The following is a 19,803-nucleotide window of genomic DNA, read 5'->3' as shown; positions in this document are numbered from 1 at the left end:
TCCTTCTTTCTTGTCTTCTTCTTGTCTTCTTAATGACTTTTTGCTTTCTTCCTGTATGATGTTCTTGATGTCATTGCACAACTCTTCTGGTCTTCAGTCTTCAGTGTTTAATGTATCTAATCTGTTCTTCAGATGATCTCTAAATTCAGGTGGGATATATTCAAGGTCTGCACTTAACAACAACAACAATATTCAAGGTCATATTTTAGTTCTCATGGACTTGTTTTCATTTTCTTCGGCTTCAGTTTGAATTTGCATATGAGCAATTTATGGTCTGTTCCACAATCTGCCACTGGTCTTGTTTTAGCTGATGATATGGAGCTTTTCCATCGTCTCTTTCCGCAGATGTAGTCAATTTGATTTCTATGTATTCTACCTGGCGAGGTCCATGTGTATAGTTGTCTCTTATGTTGTCTAAAGAAGGTATTTGAAATGCACAGATATTGATTTTGCAGAATTCTATCATGTGGTCTCCGGCATCATTTCTATCACCAAGGCCATATTTTCCAACTACTGATCCTTCATCTTTGCTCCCAACCTTTGCATCCCAATCACCAGTAATGACCAGTACACCTTGACTGTATGTTTGATCAATTTCAGATTAAAGAAGTTGGTAGAACTTTTCTATTTCATCCTCACTGACTCTAGTGTTGGTGCATAAATTTGAATAATAGTGGTATTAATTGATCTGCCCTGTAGGTGCACGGATATTATCCTATCACAGACAGCGTTGTACTTCATGATTGATCTGGATATGTTCTTTTTGACAATGAACACAACACCATTCCTCTTCAATTTGTCATTCCTGGCATAGTAAACTATGTGGTTGTCAATTTCAAAATGGCCAATACCAATTCATTTCAGCTCACTAATGCCTAACATAGCGATGTTTATGCGTTCCATTTCATTTTGATCATTTCTAATTTTCCTAGATTTATACTTCGTACATTCCATGTTCTGATTATTAAGGTATGTTACAGCTGTTTCTCTTCATTTTGAGTTGTGCCACATCAGCAAATGAAAGTCCCTAGGGCTTTATTCTCATAGGATTTACTTAATTCGTGTTAACTCTACTTTGAGGAAGCAGCTCTTCCCCAGTTGCATTTTGAGTGCCTTGCAACCTGAGGGGCTCATTTTACAGAAGAAGTGACAAACTACTTCTGAATATTTAGCCACTGAAAACCTTATGAATAGCAGAGAAACACTGTCAGATATAGTGCCGGAAATATGGGCCTATTAGGAAGAAGTTTCCATAAAACTGAAGATTGCATTGGTGAGAAAAATACCAAGGTTGCCCTAAAGAATTTTTTTTTTTCTATCAAGACCATGCACCTCTATTCATTCTTTGAGGGTGCAAAATGTTCTTTGCGGCTTCAGTTGGAAACCTTCCTGCATCCACCCTACAGTCCTTATCTGGCCCCTTCAGACTTCTTTATGCACAAAAAACAAAGAACACTTCAAAGGAACATGACTTAGGGCCCTTGAAGATGCCAAGACTTCTGTTCGAAGTGATGTATATTGAAGAACACAGAATTCTTCAGGGAAGGACTGTACACTACAAAAGTGTATAGACCTAGATGGAAGATATGTCGAAAAATAATAGCTCTATGTTTTAATGTTTATGCTGAATAAAGGTGTCTATGATTTTGTATCAGTATTTTTTATTTACTCTTTTATGTTGTTTCTAAGTGTCCTCCGGTTGGTTCCAACACATAGCGAACCTGGATATGGTTCCTGAGGAGTGGCAGATGGTTATAAACCATGGATCCTGTGTTTTAGAAGTCCAGTGCCTAACCTACTGTGCCACACCAAGGCTAAAACAGCAGTATTATCATATTAAAGTTTTACATTTATAAATCTATTATTTTTTTGTCAGATTGCTTTTGAGAAAATACTTAAATTCATATGCATAAATGATCATTTTGGTATAGAAAACCCTTGTTGAAAAGGAAATATTTGAATACGTACCTTTAAAAGAAGGCAGAGTTCTACTTTCTCCATATTCTGATGAGCACTTCTAATTGTTAATATTCACTCTTTATATATATTATAATCATTCTAGTGGTTGTAAAGTAATACTTTATTATAGTTTTGATTTGCATTTCTGTAATGACTACTGATGTTGAGCATCTTTCCTCAATGCTTATTGGCTACTTGTCCATCTTTGGAGAAATTTCTTTGCCAAATTATTCATTTTTGAATTTAGTTATCTTTTTATCATTAAGTTGTAGAACTTGTTTATATTTCTCTCCTACATTGCTGGTGGTTTTAAAAGGGTGCCACTGTTTGGAGAGTTGTTGTTGTTGTTAAGTGCCTTCGAGTTGGTTCTTAACCATAACGACCCTGTATAGGGTTTCTGAGGAGCATCTGATGAGTAGTTTGACAAAATATTCTACATCCATGCTATAGAATAGTATGCAACTATCAAAAATATCAAATATCCTGGTGTGGCACTGTGGGTTAATGCGCCAAACTGGAAAGCCATTTGAACTGCAAGGTCAGTGGTTCAAGCTCACCAGCTGCTCCTCAGACACCCTATACAGGGTCACTATGGGTCAGAACCAACTCAATTACACTTTACAACAACAACAATCAAAAGTAATGACAAATGGAAACATGGATAGTTCTTGAAAAAATATACTGTGAAATAAGTTAGCCATAAAAGGCCATATATTGTATATGAAATACTTAGAATATACAAATGTATACTGACAGAAAGTAAATTAGTGCTTTCAGAGACTGGGACAGATGTGATGAAAGAAGGAATGGGGAGGGACTTCTAATAGGAATGAGATTTCTTTTCAGAGTGATAAAAATTATCTGTAATTGGTGGTGATGTTATTCAACTTTTTGAATGTACTAAAAACCATTTAGTACATTTTAGTAAGATGAATGTCATCACATGAAGTATATTTAAATAAGAAATATGAATTATTTTCAGTAACAGAATAAATCCTGTAATATGTTGAAGGTTGAGATTGTTCATGTAAGTATAATGAAGTAGAAGAAAGGTAAGTTAGTGAATGCATATAAAAAGGAGTTACTATAATGATTCACATTGGATATTAAAATATATGAAGAAAAATAAGGTGGATGAATCATCACTGAAATATTGGTGCCAGCGGGATTAACAATTTTTGGAGTTGGGACATTAGAGAACTTGAGTTGGGAAGATTAAAAGTGGAAGTCTGACAATGAAATGCTTGAAATTGAGATAATGTAAGTGCTATAGTTGCTTGGAGTCCTGGTGTGGTGCTGTGAGCTAGCTAACACACTGGGCTGCAAAGTTGGTTCGAACTGCAAGGTAGGCGATTCAAGCTTACCAGCTGTTACTTGGAAACCCTATACAGGGTTGCTGTGGGTTGGAACTGACTTAATGGCACTTAACAAAAACAGCAGTTTATTGCAATGAAATTAAATGTCTGGCTACAGAGGATGAGGGGTCTCCATGTGGTGTTGTCCTATAAGCCTTGGATTACAAGGTCTATCTGAACTACAAGGTTGGCAGTTCAAACTCACCAGCCACTCCTCATAAACCATATACAGGGTTGCTATGAGTTAGAACCAACTTGACAGTATGTAACAACAACAGCAGAGGATAAATATCCCTATCATTAAAAGAAAGGAAGTCAAGAAAGAAAGTGTCGAGGAGACCTTCTGTGTATTGTAATCACACATATTATAACACTAGTTCTAGGAATGTAAAGGTGAGATGGTACCACAAAGGAACAGATGTGATGGCAAGTGGCTAATTTGATGACATGAAATGGAAATTCAGATATTTTAAGGAAAGGAAAAGGAAAATGATCTGTAAACAGCAATAAAGAACAGGGAAAAAAGCTGACCCACCTATAGTAACTAGATAGCAGAGGATGATAAAGAAAACAAAGAGCTACAAGAAAAAACAGTAGCATCAGAAGTGAGTTAGATGTCATATAGCAGTAATATAAAGTGATATTTCATAAAACCTTTGAGAATCTCACTCTATTTCTATCTCTTCTTCCTCTTTTCCAAGGATTGACGATGTTCGAAAAGGCACAGTGAAAGAACTTCAGGCCATGCATTTTTGTGAGTGTGTTTTAATTTGATTGATTGATTTACAGTTGAACTTCAACTATGCTATGCATTATCTATTCATGACTTCTACCAGGTTTTCTATCAAGTAGTAGGAATTTTCTTATTATTATTTTAGGTACTGTCACTACAAAATGCTCATATAGCAAATTTGTGTCAAATGTATACAAGTATGTTTCCAGCTTTTCCTTAAAATGTTCTTTAACAGCATATTTTATTTGTGATGTTGTTAAAAATATGAAGTAGGGCTTATTTTTTATTCATTCTAATGCATAACATTTTTATGTGACTTATTTCACGTATTTTTTCACTCAACAAACTGCCTATTTCTTGGTCTCACTCAAGGATAATACTCAAGGATAATATCCATAATAGGATACAAATTTACACAAAATACTCATCATTTGGAAATTTCTGTGGTGTTAAGAGAAAAGGAGTCAATGATCAAAATTTATTTTTCCACATACTTACTACCAAACCAAAAACCAGGCTCACTGCTATCAAGTAAACTCCCACTCACAGTAACACAATTGCTGTTGTTAAGTGTGGTTAAGTCGGTCCCAACTTATAGTGACCTTATAGTTTCCGAGGAGCAACTGGTACGTTTGAATCGCTGACTGTGGTTCAAACGGCCTGACAATCCAGTGCATTATCCCACAGCACCGCTCCAGGACTCCAGTGACCTTATAAGACAAAGCAGAACTGCTCCTTAAGATTACTGAGATTGTACATCTTCATGGGGGCAGACAGCCTTACTGTTCTTCAGCAGAGTGATGGGTAGGTTTTAATCACCGACCTTGCAGACAGGTAGCACATCCGGAACCACTTGAAGAGTCTTTGCAAAGGGAGGGTATATGGAAAGAAAAGAAAGATAGAGGGCCTCTCTCTTTGCACTACCCTAGACAATTCTTGCTTCAGTGTATGAAACTTGACATGCTTCACTTTGAAAGTGTCATTTATTAGACATTGTCCAATGTCTTCTACCCTACATATATATCCTTTTATGTCACTGAAACTTATCTATTTGTCAAGTTATATGTCAATGTCATAACTTAATAAAAGCCCCATTTCAGATTTTCATACAGTATACTATTCTGTGCAAATTCTGGGCAGAGTTGTCATCATTTGAGCAGTGTGAGTTTTATTCTGAATGTTTATCCACTCCCACAGTACCAGATGGACTCCTGGTGTGGCACAGTTGGATCAACACTGGACTGTAAACCACAAGGTCGGCAGTTCAAACCTACCAGCTGCTCTTTGGAATCCCTGTACAGAGTCACTATGAGTTAGAAACTATTCGACAATACTTAACAACAACAGCAACAACAACAGTGCAAGAAACTACAATTGTCTATTTGTATTTCAATCGATATTACTTATTTTTATTATTACTGATACAAAACAAACATGGTTGTCTGGTGGTGGTTTTTGGGCCGTGAAGTCGAATCCAACACACAGTGACCCTGTATCGTGTTTCAGAGGTTACTCTATACAAGGGCAGAAAGCCTTGTTTTCTTCCCATGGAGAAACTGGTAGATTTGAACTGCTGACATTGCAATTAGCAGCCCAGTTCATAATCTACTATGCTACCAGGGCTCCAGATACATAAGAGAGACAAATAACAGGCAATTAATATATGGCATGTTAAATGAATGAATGAAAAAGGGGGAGACTAATAAAATATACAGGCACATGTTTGCTCTTCTTCTGTCTCACTAGACATATGACCTCATCCAAGTAACTTAGCTTTACTAGGATTCAAATATGATTTCATGTGAAAGAAAATTATGAAGTAAACAGTCTATTTTATTATTCAAAATGCTAAATATTAAAGAGATAATATGTGACATATACTTAAATCTGTATCAATTGTATGATTAACTCCCAATTAATAATCACGTTATTGTTGTTTTTAAAATAGTTCAAGGATATATTCTTTTTAAACAAAAATGGTTAACTATTGTGGTGAAGGATAGAAGAGACTCTGGAGCGGACCCCTAAAAGAATGCCCAACACTAAATTGTGAGGTACCCAATCAGCATAATGATCAGATTTTCACCCTCAGCATTTAGCAGTATGGAAGTGAAAGCAAATACATTTTAAGATGGGAGTTAGTGTAATTCAAACCATAGTAGCTTTAAGGTCAGTGGGATTCTTGTGTGTAGATATCAAATGGGGTTTTATATACTGGAGAGAAAAATCAAAGGATCAGACAAAGATTTGAGAAATCCTAAAGTGAGTAAAGCTAAAGTAATATCAGTTTTAGAAATGCCTTGCATTCTAGTTGCACCTGTAAATAATCTCAAACCAGACTGATGTAAATGAGGTTACCATTAAGATTTTTTCTGAGGAGAAAATGAAAGGTTGTACAGAATTCTGGCCTATGATAAAAATAACATAAAAACTGCTATAAAGTACATGTGTCTAATATTATGCTATGTAACATTATTATTGTGCTTCACCCCTCTTCATACTTCATTTTAAATAAGAAAATAACAGAATAAATTTTATAAACTACATTATGACCATGACATAGACTCCATTTTATAATAATAATTAAAATCAGTAAGATTAGATTACATAGATTGGCTTTTTACTTCTAGTTATTTTCCTTTCCTTCTCATGCATGAGAGTACTCCAAAATTGTTAGGGGTCTTGACATGAGATGGTATTTGTGCTAAGTTCTGAGGCCAAAACACAATTTTAAATGAAAAATGATATCTGTATATCCAAAGATGAGTCAAAAATGATCTGCACTCTGGTTATATTAAAGCGCCTGTCCAAGTCCACGGCTGATGGTAACATTGATTGTGCTCGTGATATGATTCTGTTGATCGAATAGAGGAGTGGATAAATGATTATGTAGCAAATCATTTTGCAAATCAGCCATGGCTCTGCCCATGAAATAATCCATGACACATTTGGGTTTCAAAACGTTTATGTAAGATGAATACTCAAACAACTCAGGAAAGAGCATAAGCAGAAGTGTTTGGACATCTGCAAACAACATTTGGACCAATACTCGAAAAAAGTTAAACGTTTCTTTATAAAAAATCATTACTGGTGACAAGACATGGATTCATCACTTGGAGCCTGAAAGTAAATGGCAGAGTATGGAAAGGAAACACTCAATCACTGACCAAGAACAAGTTCAACTCAACAATTAGTTGGAAAATTAATGCTGACAGTTTTCTGGGATACTAAAGGGCCAGTTATGAAACACTATCAAGAAAGAGATTTAACCATCAACAGTGCTCACTAAAGTGAGATGCTGCTCACTGAAGAGCTGAAACTGAAACTTCGGATTATAACTCGAGGACTACTACCCAAGGACATTATGATCTTGCATGACAATGCACATACTCACACCACTGCCAAAACTTCATCTTGAGGTGTTAAAGCATCCTTCCTATGATCTTGATATTGCTCCATTGGACTTTCATCTGTTTGGTTCTCTGAAAGCAGTCCTTCAAGGTGTGAAGATTCACCACTGATGAAGAAGTGAAGAGAGTGATGCAGTTGCAGCTCGCAGTTCAGCCTAAAACATTTTTTAAGAGGAGATTACAAAAACTTGTTGAGAAATGGACAAAGTGTATTGGAAAGCTTTGAGATTAGGTCAAAAGATGATGTATTTGTCTTTTCTAAAAGTCCATTAAAATAAACCCTACAGCCAGATTGCCAATAATGTTGGACTCACCCTCATGGAATGTATCCCGTAATTTTTTTTTTTTTTAATTCTCCACTGTACCCTGAGAAAATTATCTGGTATACAATGTTACTGAAGAATGTTACTTTGCTTGCTTAAGTTGACAGCCTACTCAGATAGCCAAGTTCAAAACAATTCTCAAAACAGATGCTTAGCTCAAGAAAAACCCTAGAAATGCACATTATTCCTGCACAATGCAACATGGACCAAAAGAATCACCCAAGGTAAGTCCTGTGCATATGGAGTCCTGGTCCTGGTGTGGCGCTGTGGGTTAAATGTGCCAGACTGCAAAGCCATTTGAACTGCGAAGTTGGCTGTTCAAGCTCACCAGTTACTCCTCGGAAACACTGTATAGGGTCGCTATGGGTCAGATCCGACTCAATGACACTTAACAACAACAACAATGATTCCTGGAGTACTGGGTTAAAAAGTTGGTTTCAGCCATATAATCAATGGTTCAAGCTTACCAGCCGGTCCTTGAAAACCCTATATAGTAGGGTCATTGTGGGATGGAACTGACTCAATGGCACTTAACAACAACAAATGATCTCTGATGTAGTGCTATGTGATAAAACTCTGGACTGCAATGTCGTTTTGAACCACAAGGTTGGTATTCTTTTTCACCCACCAGCTGCTCCTTGGAAATCCTATACAAGTTCATTATGAATCAGAACCCACTTGACAGCACTTAACAGCAACAACAACAATATGAAATTATATATATATGTTGTTTTGTTTGTTTTCATCCAGTAAGCTTTGGAGTAGTAAGATACTCAAAATATATTCCAGATATTCAGATACCTGTAACGATTAAAAGTGTGTCTTCAATGAAATAATGAGTTTAAAATCAGGAAACGAATGTATCAGGCTGTAATATTTCACCATATTTACTCAGTTTATATTCTGAGCAAATAATTGGAGAAGCTGGATTGTTATGAAGAAGACTGCAGCATCAGAATTGGCAGAAGTTTCATTTACAATATGTAATATGCAGATGACTCAACCTTGCTTGCTGAAAGTCAAGAGAACTTGGAGCACTTACTGATGAATATCAAAGACTATAGCCTTTAGTATGAGTTATACCCCAACATAAAGAACAAAAAAATCCTCATAACTGATAAATCAAGAAAAGATTTAAGTCACGGGTTTCATTTTACTCTAATTTACAATCAATTCTCAGAGAAGCAGCTGTCAAAAAATTAAATGACGTATTGTATTCAGCAAATCTACTGAAAAGATTTCTTTAAAGTGTTAGAAAGCAAAGATGTCACTTTGAAGACTTTGAGGACTAAGGTATGCCTTTTCTAAACCATGGTATTTTCGATTGCCTCATATGCACGGAAAAGCTGAACAATGAATATGGAGGACTGGAGAAAATTGATGCATTTGAATTATTGGAAAGAACAGTGAATATGCCAGGGACTGCCAGAAGAATGAACAAATCTGTTGTGAAAGAATTATAACTCTCCATCAACCTTCTCCCAACTCACAATATGTTCACTTAATTTAATTTTTTTTTTTTTTTAAGAAAAAAAAAGTAGAAAGGTTAAGGATACATTTTCCTTCTGAGACCTCAGAAAAAAATAAAATTGGCCAATATCCTGATTTCAAACATTTATCCTCTAGAAACAAAAGACATTAAAATTTCTGGTTTTAGAAGTAGCACAACTTGTGGTACTTTATACGGCCATTCTAGAATATAAATAGCGCACATAATGAATATTCAAAAATAATGTTGCCATAGGTAACCACTTGACTTCATGGTCAGCTGTTCAAACTCCCAAGCCATTCCCTGGAAACCTTATACAGGGTCGCCATGAGTCAGAACAGATTCAATGTCACTTAACAGCAATAACAGACTACATAGAGAGGAGACAGAGAGAGAGGAAGATCTTTAATGATATGGATTGGCACCATTATGGCAACAATGAGCTTAATATGGGAAAAACTGAGAGGATAACACAAGTCTGTGCAGTGTTTCATTCTGTTGCTCATAGAGTTCCTATGGAGTAGACACTAGCATTAAGATACCTTAAGGACAGCAACAAAAATAAAAAGAACGAGTCAACCCTATTTACCCCGGTAGGGGATAATCTTTGAGGTAAATTGAGTACAAAAGTAAGCTATAAAATAATATATTATTTTCCCACTTTCAAAGTTATCTGTTGCATAGCTATCTATTACAGATATGTTATGAAAGGGAATGAACATTTGAAAAGATACCCAAAATACTGACACTTATACTTGCTTTTGGGGAAGAAAATAATCCTAGATTTCTAGGTTGAAGGGAGCTCCATTTGTACTATAATACTTGTAGTATTGGACTTTTTACCATGCTGTTTTATTTTTTTCAATAATGTAACCTTGACTTCCCATAGTAGTGTCTTGACTTTGCTTAGTGTCTAGTGCAAAATAATTGAAAGAATGTTAGCATTTGCCCTTTATTTTAGGTGTCTTAATATATTAGAATGATCTCCCAGTTATTACTATTGACTTAGCAAAACCTTTTATCTGATCTAATTAAGAGTTGATGCTGAACTTCTTGCTGAGCAGATCTGGCTCTAAAAGAGTTGTTCAATTTCTAAACTAAGGTTTGCATTTCTGATCATCCTCCATACCCCACAAAGCATGTATAATGAAAGATGATTACACGGAAACTGGTATCACAGCTGGGAGGTGTTCTCTGAATAAGATTTTTGTTCTTTTTTCATTTCAAAACAGCTTTTATTTCCATGACATCTTGCATAGAGCAGATGGCTTGGAAACTTAAATTTGACCATGAATACTACATTAGCTGTCATGTAACGAGAAGAGGAAGATTATATACAAGAACAACTCTTTTAAAATGTTTAATTCATTTTTCTGTTATGTGATATGGACATGTTTTCATTTGGTGAAGTATTTAGCAAATATGGTTTATCTCTATTTTATAACAAAAAATTGCTTCATTTTATTTTTGACCATTCAAATTCAAACAAGTATGCATTTCAAGAGTTATTAGTATGCAAAAGAGCATTACAATATCACCAGGACAAAAAAAGTTTTTCTTATTGTTTTCCAAGTAGGAGTCAATATAAGCAGATGTTCTATTCCTGATTTGCCAGAAACATTAGCACTTTCCTAGGAGATACACACAGAGCTAAATTACCATCCAGCCATTTAAAACTAGATCTCAGCATGGTAGAGAAGTGTGAAGAGGAGACCATTTTGAAATGGTATGGTCATCTAAAACAGAACCTAATATCCATACGTTTGAGTTGTTGTTGTTTGCCATGGAGTCGGTTCTGACTCATAGCGACCCTGTACAGGGTTTCCGAGGCTGTAAATCTTTACGAGAGCAGAAAGCCTCATCTTTCTCCCACCGAACAGCTAGTAGTTTCTAACTGCTGACCTAGGGATTCGCATCCTGATTCGTAACCACTACGCTACCAGAGTAGTAACACCATAAAAATGTATATTCCTCCCCTTTAAGGTTGAGGTATAATGTTCTAGACACCCCCGCCCCCCCACCTCCCCGCTAACCTTATTTCTAAGTGTGAGAACAAATAATATTGGAAATAATTAGTGCCACTCACTGAATATAAGGCACAAATGAGAAAGATTAGAAAAATTTCAAAACAGATAAAAATCCAGAAAATCATATAGCGGTTCTAATTATTCAGACCCTTATTTTACCTAGATGATTAAAAACAACACTGCAAGTTTCTGTGTTGTCATCTCTACTTTTACTCTTGGTGCTTCATACCACCCAATTCTATCATTACTAAAAGTATCACATGGGGTCCTGAAAGAGTCGTTTGTAGAAGATTCAAGACTACTGAGTTCTATGACTTCTTATCTGAAGACAAGACAAAATATTTGGACAAGCGGCCACAGCTTTTCACTTCTTAAACTGAAAAAACCAAAACAAAAAACAACAAATTGCATATTTACCAAAGAAAGTGTGTGTGAGGGTTTTTTTTTTTTGTTGTTGTTGTTGTTGTTTTAAGTCAATATATCCAAAATACATAGAATTCCATGTGGATAGCATTGTAATGAGTTAACAGTTATTTATTTTTAATTCATTTTTAGAGAGAAATAGAGATCAATCCTACCATTTCTCTATCTGTTATAACCAACTGCATTGGTGATTCTCAAAGAGTACTTTTAGTAAAATTTAAAAAAAAATTTCAGGAAAGAAAACAACAAAAAAGCATCATACTGTCAGGTAACATCTCTATTGTAGTACTGTATCCTGTCAAATTCCAACTTTGACTAACTTTGAGTGAATTAACTCACAAAATATGCTATTTTTACCAAAAACTGTGTACTGACAATCATTTTTGCCTTAAATATTAGTTATGAAATACCTTCTATTTGTCATAGCTGACTTGTCATCCCTGGAATGGTGTTGCTATCCTTCCAAATAATCAAGAAGGCATAACATTCCATGCAAAAGAATTTAGAAAGACAAGAGGCTTAAGGAAATTAAAGGTTTATTACAAGAATAGAAGTACTTGGACTGCAATTTGGCTTAATCTTTTATATTCCTCTTTTTCTGGAGAATGTGCTATTCTTTTGGATCCAGTGCCTGGGGATATGTTGACAAACAATTAAAGGGAGAAGGCCATTCAAGGCCTAAGGAAGAAGTACAAGTGAAGACAACACCATAGGAAATATGATTGGAAAAATAAACTGGAGCCAAAGATGAAAGTATCTGGGTAGTTATGCTAGAGTTTCACCATTATTCCTAGGTGAAGGAAAATGATAGAAGGTTGCCAGAGGACTTGATAGATTGTTGCTATTGTTGCTGAGTGTCATGAGCCAATTCCTGATTCAGAAAGACAAAGGAGAGACACAGCTGAGCTACCCTATAGCGTTTTCTAACCAGTATTCTCCTGGTGTGGCATCGTAGGATAAGCATTAGACTGCCAACCTCAAGTGTGGCAATTCAAACCCCCCCGATTCTTCTTAGAAACCCTATACAGGGCTGCTGTGAGTTGGAACCAACTCAAGAGCACTTCACAACAACAATCCCTATGGAATTAGATCTCCAAATTGTTATCCTTTATAGTCACTGGTTGGCTTTGAACCGCCAATCTTTAAGTTAGCAGTCGTAATGCTTTAGTAGTTGAGCACTTACTGTTGTACCCGCAGGTATCCTTAGTTAATAGATTGCTCTTAAGTGTGTCAAGTTGTTTCTGAATAGGTTTTTGAGGAGTGGCTGGTGAGTTTGAACTGCTGAACTTCCAGTTCAAACTGGCTGTGTGATACAGTGCTTATCCTATGATGGTGGTGGTGGTGTTGGTTCCGACTCATAGCAACCCTGTACAGGATTTCCGAGGCTGTGAATCTTTATGGGAGCAGAAAGCCTTATCTTTCTCCGGCGGGACAGCTGGTAGTTTCGAACTGCTGATCTTGTGGTTCACAGCCATCACAACCACAACACTACCAGCAAATCTATTCCACCTCATAGTGACACTAAGTACAACACAACAAAATGCTACCCAGTACAACACCATCCTCACAATTGCTTGGTATGCTTAAGACCATTGTTTCAACAAGTGTGTCAATCCATCTCATTAAGGATCTTCCTCCTTTTCTTTTTCTCTGACCCTCTACTGAGTGTAAAGTACTTCTGCTTCCTCTTGATAGTGTGTTGAGATAAGTCTCACAGGTGTATTCCTTATTCTGGAAGTGTCCATCACTGCTTTGGTTTTTCTTATTCATGACTCAACTTTCTCATGCACCTGGACAATTGAAAATATCAAGGTTTTGGTTAGGTGCACCTTAGATTTCAAGGGGATACCTTTGATTTCTTAGACTTTAAAGAACTCTCTTTTTATGCAATACATCATTTGATTTCAGCTGCTTCCATAAGGGTTGATTATGGATCCAAGTAAAATGAAATCCGTAACAACTTTAATCTTTTCTCCACTTAAGAATTTTTGTTCTTTAAATTGGACAGTACTGATGTCTGCGTAGTCTTTGATCTACATTAGAGAGGGCTTCAAGCACTCTTCACTTATAGCAAAGATATGTCACCTGCATATCATAGGTTGTTAATGAGTCTTCCTCCAATCCTGATGCTGTGCTCTTCTTCCTCAAGTACAGTTTCTTATATTATTTGCTTAGTATACAGATTGAATGATTATGGTGAGATGATACTATATGACACAAATCGTTTATGATTTTAAAGCTCACTGTATCTCCTTGTTCTTTCCAAATAACTGCCTCTAGTTTGATGGACAGATTCTGCATGAGTACAATTACAGTATTTATTTTGCAAATAGCTTGTTGTTAGGTGCTGTAGAGTCAGAGACACTATGCACAAAAGAATGAAACACATCCGGTTCGTGGACCATTCTTATAATCATGGTAAAGTTTGAGCCCATTGCTGTTGCCACAGTGCCAATTCATTTTGTTATGGGTCTTACTCTTTTTCATTGACCCTCCACTCTAACAAGCATGATATCTATCTCCAGAGACTGGTCCCTCATGACAATGTATCTGAAGTTAAGAGAAGTCTTGTTATCCTGGCTTCTAAGGAATATTTTGGCTGTCCTTCCAGCACAGATTTAAATGTTCTTTTAGAAGTCTATGGCACTTTTAATGTTCTTCCCCAATACCATAACTCAAGTGCATCAATTCTTCTGCAGTATCCCTTATTCATTGTCCAGCTTTCACATGCATATGAGGCTATTGAAAATACCATGGCCAGGAGCATATTAGTCTTCAAACTGTTATATTTGCTTTTGAACCCTTTAAAGAGGCCTTGTGCAGCAGATATGCCTAGTGCAATATGTCATTTGATTTCCTTTTTTATTTTTTATTGTGAAGTGAGTGAAGATCACCAGTTTTACATTCAACAAATCATGCAGTTGATTTAATCTTCATGATTGCAATCCACTCAATAAAACAAGTTACTCCAATTCCTACCTGTGGTTTCTGTTAAATTCTACCCATTTTCCCATCCCCCTGAACTTTGTCCTTAGGGAAATGTTGCCTTTTTGTTTTTGATTGATTGACCATTCCATGGTAAGCATACCTTATTAGTGTTGTTGTTCCCATTATATACCTATCTTATATACCAATACCTTGCTGACAATTGGGCCACAAGGTGAGTTCATTTTTCAGACCTGAAAGGTGGTCAAGGGCAATGGTTTCAGGTTCCTCCTGTCTCTCAGTAAACCTGGTGAATTTTTAGTTTTTTTTTTTTAAATAATTTTGAGTTCTGTTTCACATTTTCACCCACTCTATCCATGACTTTCTGATGTGATCCCTTTCAAAGTAATTGGTAGTGGTTGTTGTTAAGTGCTGTCGAGTCAATTCCGGCCCATAGTGACCCTGTACAGGGTTTCCAAGGCTATAAATCTTTACAGGAGCAGAAAGCCTCATCTTTCTCCCACCAAACAGCTGGTAGTGGTAGTCAAACATTAATTAGTTCTTCTGGTCTCAGTGTGATGGAGACTGATGTTCACATGTTCCATCAGTCAACTGGACTAATTAATTCCAAGCCTCTTTAGTTCTCATCACTCTTCTGTCTTCTACACATGGAGTGACCAATATATGAACCTTACATGACCGCACATAAACTGTCAAGATTCCAGATGCTACTCACTAGAGTAGGATGTAAAACATTGTCTTTGTGGACTATATTATGCCAGTTGACCATGATGACCCCTGAGACTATAATCCTGAGATCCTAGGCTCAGCAATTCACTGCCTGAAGATGTTTGATAATATCTAAGAAGTTTTCCTCATTTTGCCCACTGCATGTCCTACCACATTCATAGTTCTGTTTGCTGGAAAGGTAAATATCCATGTACAAATATCCTCTTTCAAACTCTTAAATATTTGTGGGATATATAAACGCAGAACAGCATTGTTCCAAGGTAGTGTATAGATCATTATTTACCCCTATTCCCTTTAACCCGGACATACTTCCTTGTGTCTTTAACTTTCATTATCATTCTTCTGCCAACCTTCCTCTTCTAGTATTTTCCTTCCCTCTTCTTTTTTTAGAAGTGTTTATTGTGAATTGAGTGATTGAAGAACATTTGTTTTTGTACTCATCCTATCATATTCTGTTTCAGTGCAATGATTGCAGTCGCCTCCATGTATCATCATTTAACAATATTTGCTTCTATTTCCTCTGTTTTATTTTGTATTTTTGATGTGCACAAAAAAACTCAGAAATATATAATTATTTAAACAACTAAAGGGCACAACTGCAAACCTGCCTCCTGGCTGCCAGCACACATTCTTTCTCTTTCCATGAGTATAGAGTCCTCAGCTGCTCTATCTCTTCATGGCATCATCTCTGCCTCCATTTCTGGTGTAGCTTCTTCTCTTATTAGAGTTCCACATTCCACTCTTCTCCCTTAATGTTCCTAGGGTCCTCTGTTCCTGGAATGTCAGATTAACTACTTTCCCCTTTTTGTTACAAAACTTCTACCTTTACAGTTGTGACAATCACAGTTAGCCACAAAAACAATTATTCAAAATTGAATCAAAAGAATCCTATCCCTATCTCCTTTCACCAGACCCATCTAGACAAGCTGCAAACTATTCAGTGGGACTTCTACCTTCCCTTGCACACTCTGAAACTAAACTCCCTCTTGAAAACTTGTAAGCCAACTACTTCATGCTTTTATAGTCCCTCCACCCCATTTTAGGTAGCCAATGCCTAAGTTGCCTGTACCTATCAACCCTGTATACAGAGGGGATAGGTTTGATCCTTTATGTGAAGACTCCTTCCCTCTTGGTTGGTATTTTGAGCTATTACATCCTTGACTAGAGGAAGATAAAGAAATTTGATTAAGGAAGCAAGTGCAAACTCCTACACTTTGATGAACTTGACCTATACTTATGTATATAGTATAGTATATACTTATGTATATAGTATAGTATATACTTATACTTATGTTGTTGTTGTTGTTATGTGCCGTGGAGTCGGAACCGACTCATAGCAACCCTGTACAGGGTTTCCGAGGGTGTAAATCTTTACGGGAGTAGAAAGCCTCATCTTTCTCCCGCGGAGCAGCTGGTAGTTTCGAACTGCTGACCTTGCGGTTCACAGCCCGAGTCGTAACCACTACGCTACCAGAGCTCCTTACTTATACTTATAGTATAGACCTATACTTATGTATATAGTATAGTATAGGTCAAGTTCATCAAAGTGTAGGAGTTTGCACTTGCTTCCTTAATCAAATTTCTTTATCTTCCTCTAGTCGAGCTCTAGTCAAGGCATTGAAGCTAAGTCAAATGGGTACTATATGGAAGTTTGGATATTATTGTGCATCTCCTCCCACTTCATATCAGCTTGACTCTTCACTCTCAGCTCTAGCTCTCCATGGCTAGGTCAATGTCCATGGGCTCAGGAGTTTCCAAATCTCCCCAAACTTGGACCAACCAGTCCTTCCACTTCTTTCTCTCATCTCTATTTTGATAGTGATGTTTTGGATCACTCTCTCAACATCATGATTCCCAAATTTTTACATTTCTTCAAACACAGTAGTCCAAAAATGAGGTCTCATGCTGTTGCATGTGTCAATCAGTTTATCGTTAGTAGGACTCATGCTCTGATGTTATACACTGATTCTTTTATTGAGAATCTCTTTTCATTGGCTGGTAATGAAGAACCAGAGGTATGGAAAAGTGTGTGCCAAGGGGTTCTTGTACTGTTGCTTGAAGTTCTAATGGATCTCCTGCTTCCTCATATGAAAATATAGTTGAGTACATGCTGCAGAGGACCCAAGCAAAGCTTGTGAATTTTGGCTCACTTTGGCTGGGCAACCATTATACAAATATGTACTTGTAAGTCATCTTCCTAAGTTTATTCCTGTGTTAGTGAGTGGCATGAAGCACTCAGGTCTTGACATTATTTTTCTGAAGGGTGATGTTGAAGAAGATGAGACAATTCCTGATAACAAACAGGATGTAAGGCCACGTTTACATCGATCAAGGACAGTGGCACTGCAGCATGATGAAGATGGAATTGAAGAGGTAGATGGTGACGATGATAAAACTGATGATGATGATACCATTTCTGACTGGAATCTAAGAAAATGTTCTGCTGCTACCCTAGATGTACTTGCAAATGTATATCATGAAGAACTTTTGCCACCTATTTTGCTCCTTTTGAACTAATTAGTTTTTCATCAGGAATGGGTTATTAAAGAATCAGGAATCCTGGTTTTAGGAGCAATTGTGGAATGTTGCATGCAAAGCATGATTCCATACTCGCCTGAGCACATTCCTCACTTTATTCAATGCCTCCCTGAAGAGGAGACTTGTACAGAACTTGTTCCTTACCTTGCTTATATACTTAATACCCTGGTATTCACATTTAAGTAAAAACCAGCATAAGAAGCTGCTCATTCTTTAGGATGCCATAGGAACATTAGCAGATACAGGAGGACATCCTTTAAACAAACCAGAATATATTCAGATGCTAATGCTTCCACTGATCCAGAAATGGAGCAAGTTAAAGGATAGAGATAAAGATCTCTTTCTTTTTGTTGAGTGCTATCTTCAGTTGCCAGAGCCCTACAGTCTGGCTTCCTCCCATACTGTGAACCTGTATATCAGTGTGTGTATACCTAGTGCAGAAGACTCTTGCACAAACCTTGCTGGACAATGCTCAACCAGATCAATGTGAGGTTTCAGGTAAAGATTTTATGATCGTGGCTCTTGATTTACTCAGCAGCCTGGTTGAAGCAGAGGCAACACAACAACTAGTAGTGAGAAGTAACATTCTAACACTAATGTATCAATGCATGCAGGATAAAATGCCAGAAGTTCAGCAGAGTTCCTTTGCCCTATTAGGCAATCTAATAAAAGCTTGCTTTCAGCATGTTAAGCCTTGTGTAGCTGATTTCATGACAATACTGGAACCAATCTAAATCTAGAGTTCATTTCAGTTTGCAACAATTCCACATGGACAATTGGAGAAATCTCCTTTCAAATGGGAACAGAGATGCAGCCTTATATCCCTATGATGTTGCATCAGTTTGTAGAAATCATTAACAGACCCAAAGACATTGTTAGAAACACAGCAATTACATTTGTCCGTAAGAGGTGGCCCACATGCTACAGAAGTTTATAAGACCCTGGTGCACTTCTTTGAGAAACACAAGGAACAATGAGGAAAAGGATTCAGCATTATGTGAGATTTGCACCATGATCAGTGTGAATCCCAGTAGTATAATCCAAGATTTTATTATTTTTTTGTGTGTGATGCTATTGCATCATAGATTAGTTCAAAAGATGATCTCAGAGACATGTTCTGTAAGATTCTTCATGGGTTTAAAAACCAAGCTGGGAATGAAAATTGGAGGCATTTCTCTGACCAGTTTCTTCTTCCCTTAAAAAAGTGTCTTGTAGCTTTTTATGGTGTTAATACTATACACTTATGCTGCAGTCCCACAATTTGGGATCTTTCAGTTTTGGAGACTATGAGGACCCTCTGTACCCAGTGAAAATGTTATCCTTTACAGGGGGGAAGGGAAAACCAGTAGGGAATTAAGTACAATCCCAACTCTACTGAAAGGGATGGGAGGGAGGTGTCGCCATCACTGTATTAAGTTGATGTTGGGAAACATGTTAACATCTGGTGACTTTGTGGGTGGAAATCTGTCTCCAAGTACACCTCTGCATTGGATGTGATGAAGCAAAAAAAAAAAAAAAAGTCTACTTACAAAACAGTGCGATCTGGAATATTATGGGGAATTGTATCAAAACAAGAACCATATACATGATGATTGGGTTAAGAAAGAGAAAAATTCTATAGTACACAATAATGGACCCATAAGAATGGGAATTATAAACAGGAAAAGAAGGGTTTTTTTTTCTCTCTCCTAATTTAAAGGTTTTTAGATAACTTTCGCATACAATGGGGCCTTGTTTTGTATGCTGATGAAGAACTACACAAAGGAAGCTAATTAAGACTTAAAAGCAGTTTGCACCCATAGTAAAAGCAGATTTTTGGGAGTTACAGTTTAAGGTACCCCAGAAAAAGTTGGAAATAAAATGAAACAAAT

General features: G+C 36.8%; 1 pseudogene; it reads left to right on the top strand.

Annotated features, from left to right (window-relative positions):
• Window positions 1–7,981: 7,981 nt before the first annotated feature.
• Window positions 7,982–19,242, top strand: LOC102825476 (annotated as a pseudogene).
• Window positions 19,243–19,803: the final 561 nt, after the last annotated feature.

Source organism: Chrysochloris asiatica, unplaced genomic scaffold (genome assembly GCF_000296735.1).
Source record: "Chrysochloris asiatica unplaced genomic scaffold, ChrAsi1.0 scaffold00043, whole genome shotgun sequence".
Classification (NCBI taxonomy): Eukaryota; Metazoa; Chordata; class Mammalia; order Afrosoricida; family Chrysochloridae; genus Chrysochloris; species Chrysochloris asiatica.
Note: the sequence above shows the minus strand (reverse complement) of the source record. Positions and strands in the feature narration are given on the sequence as shown.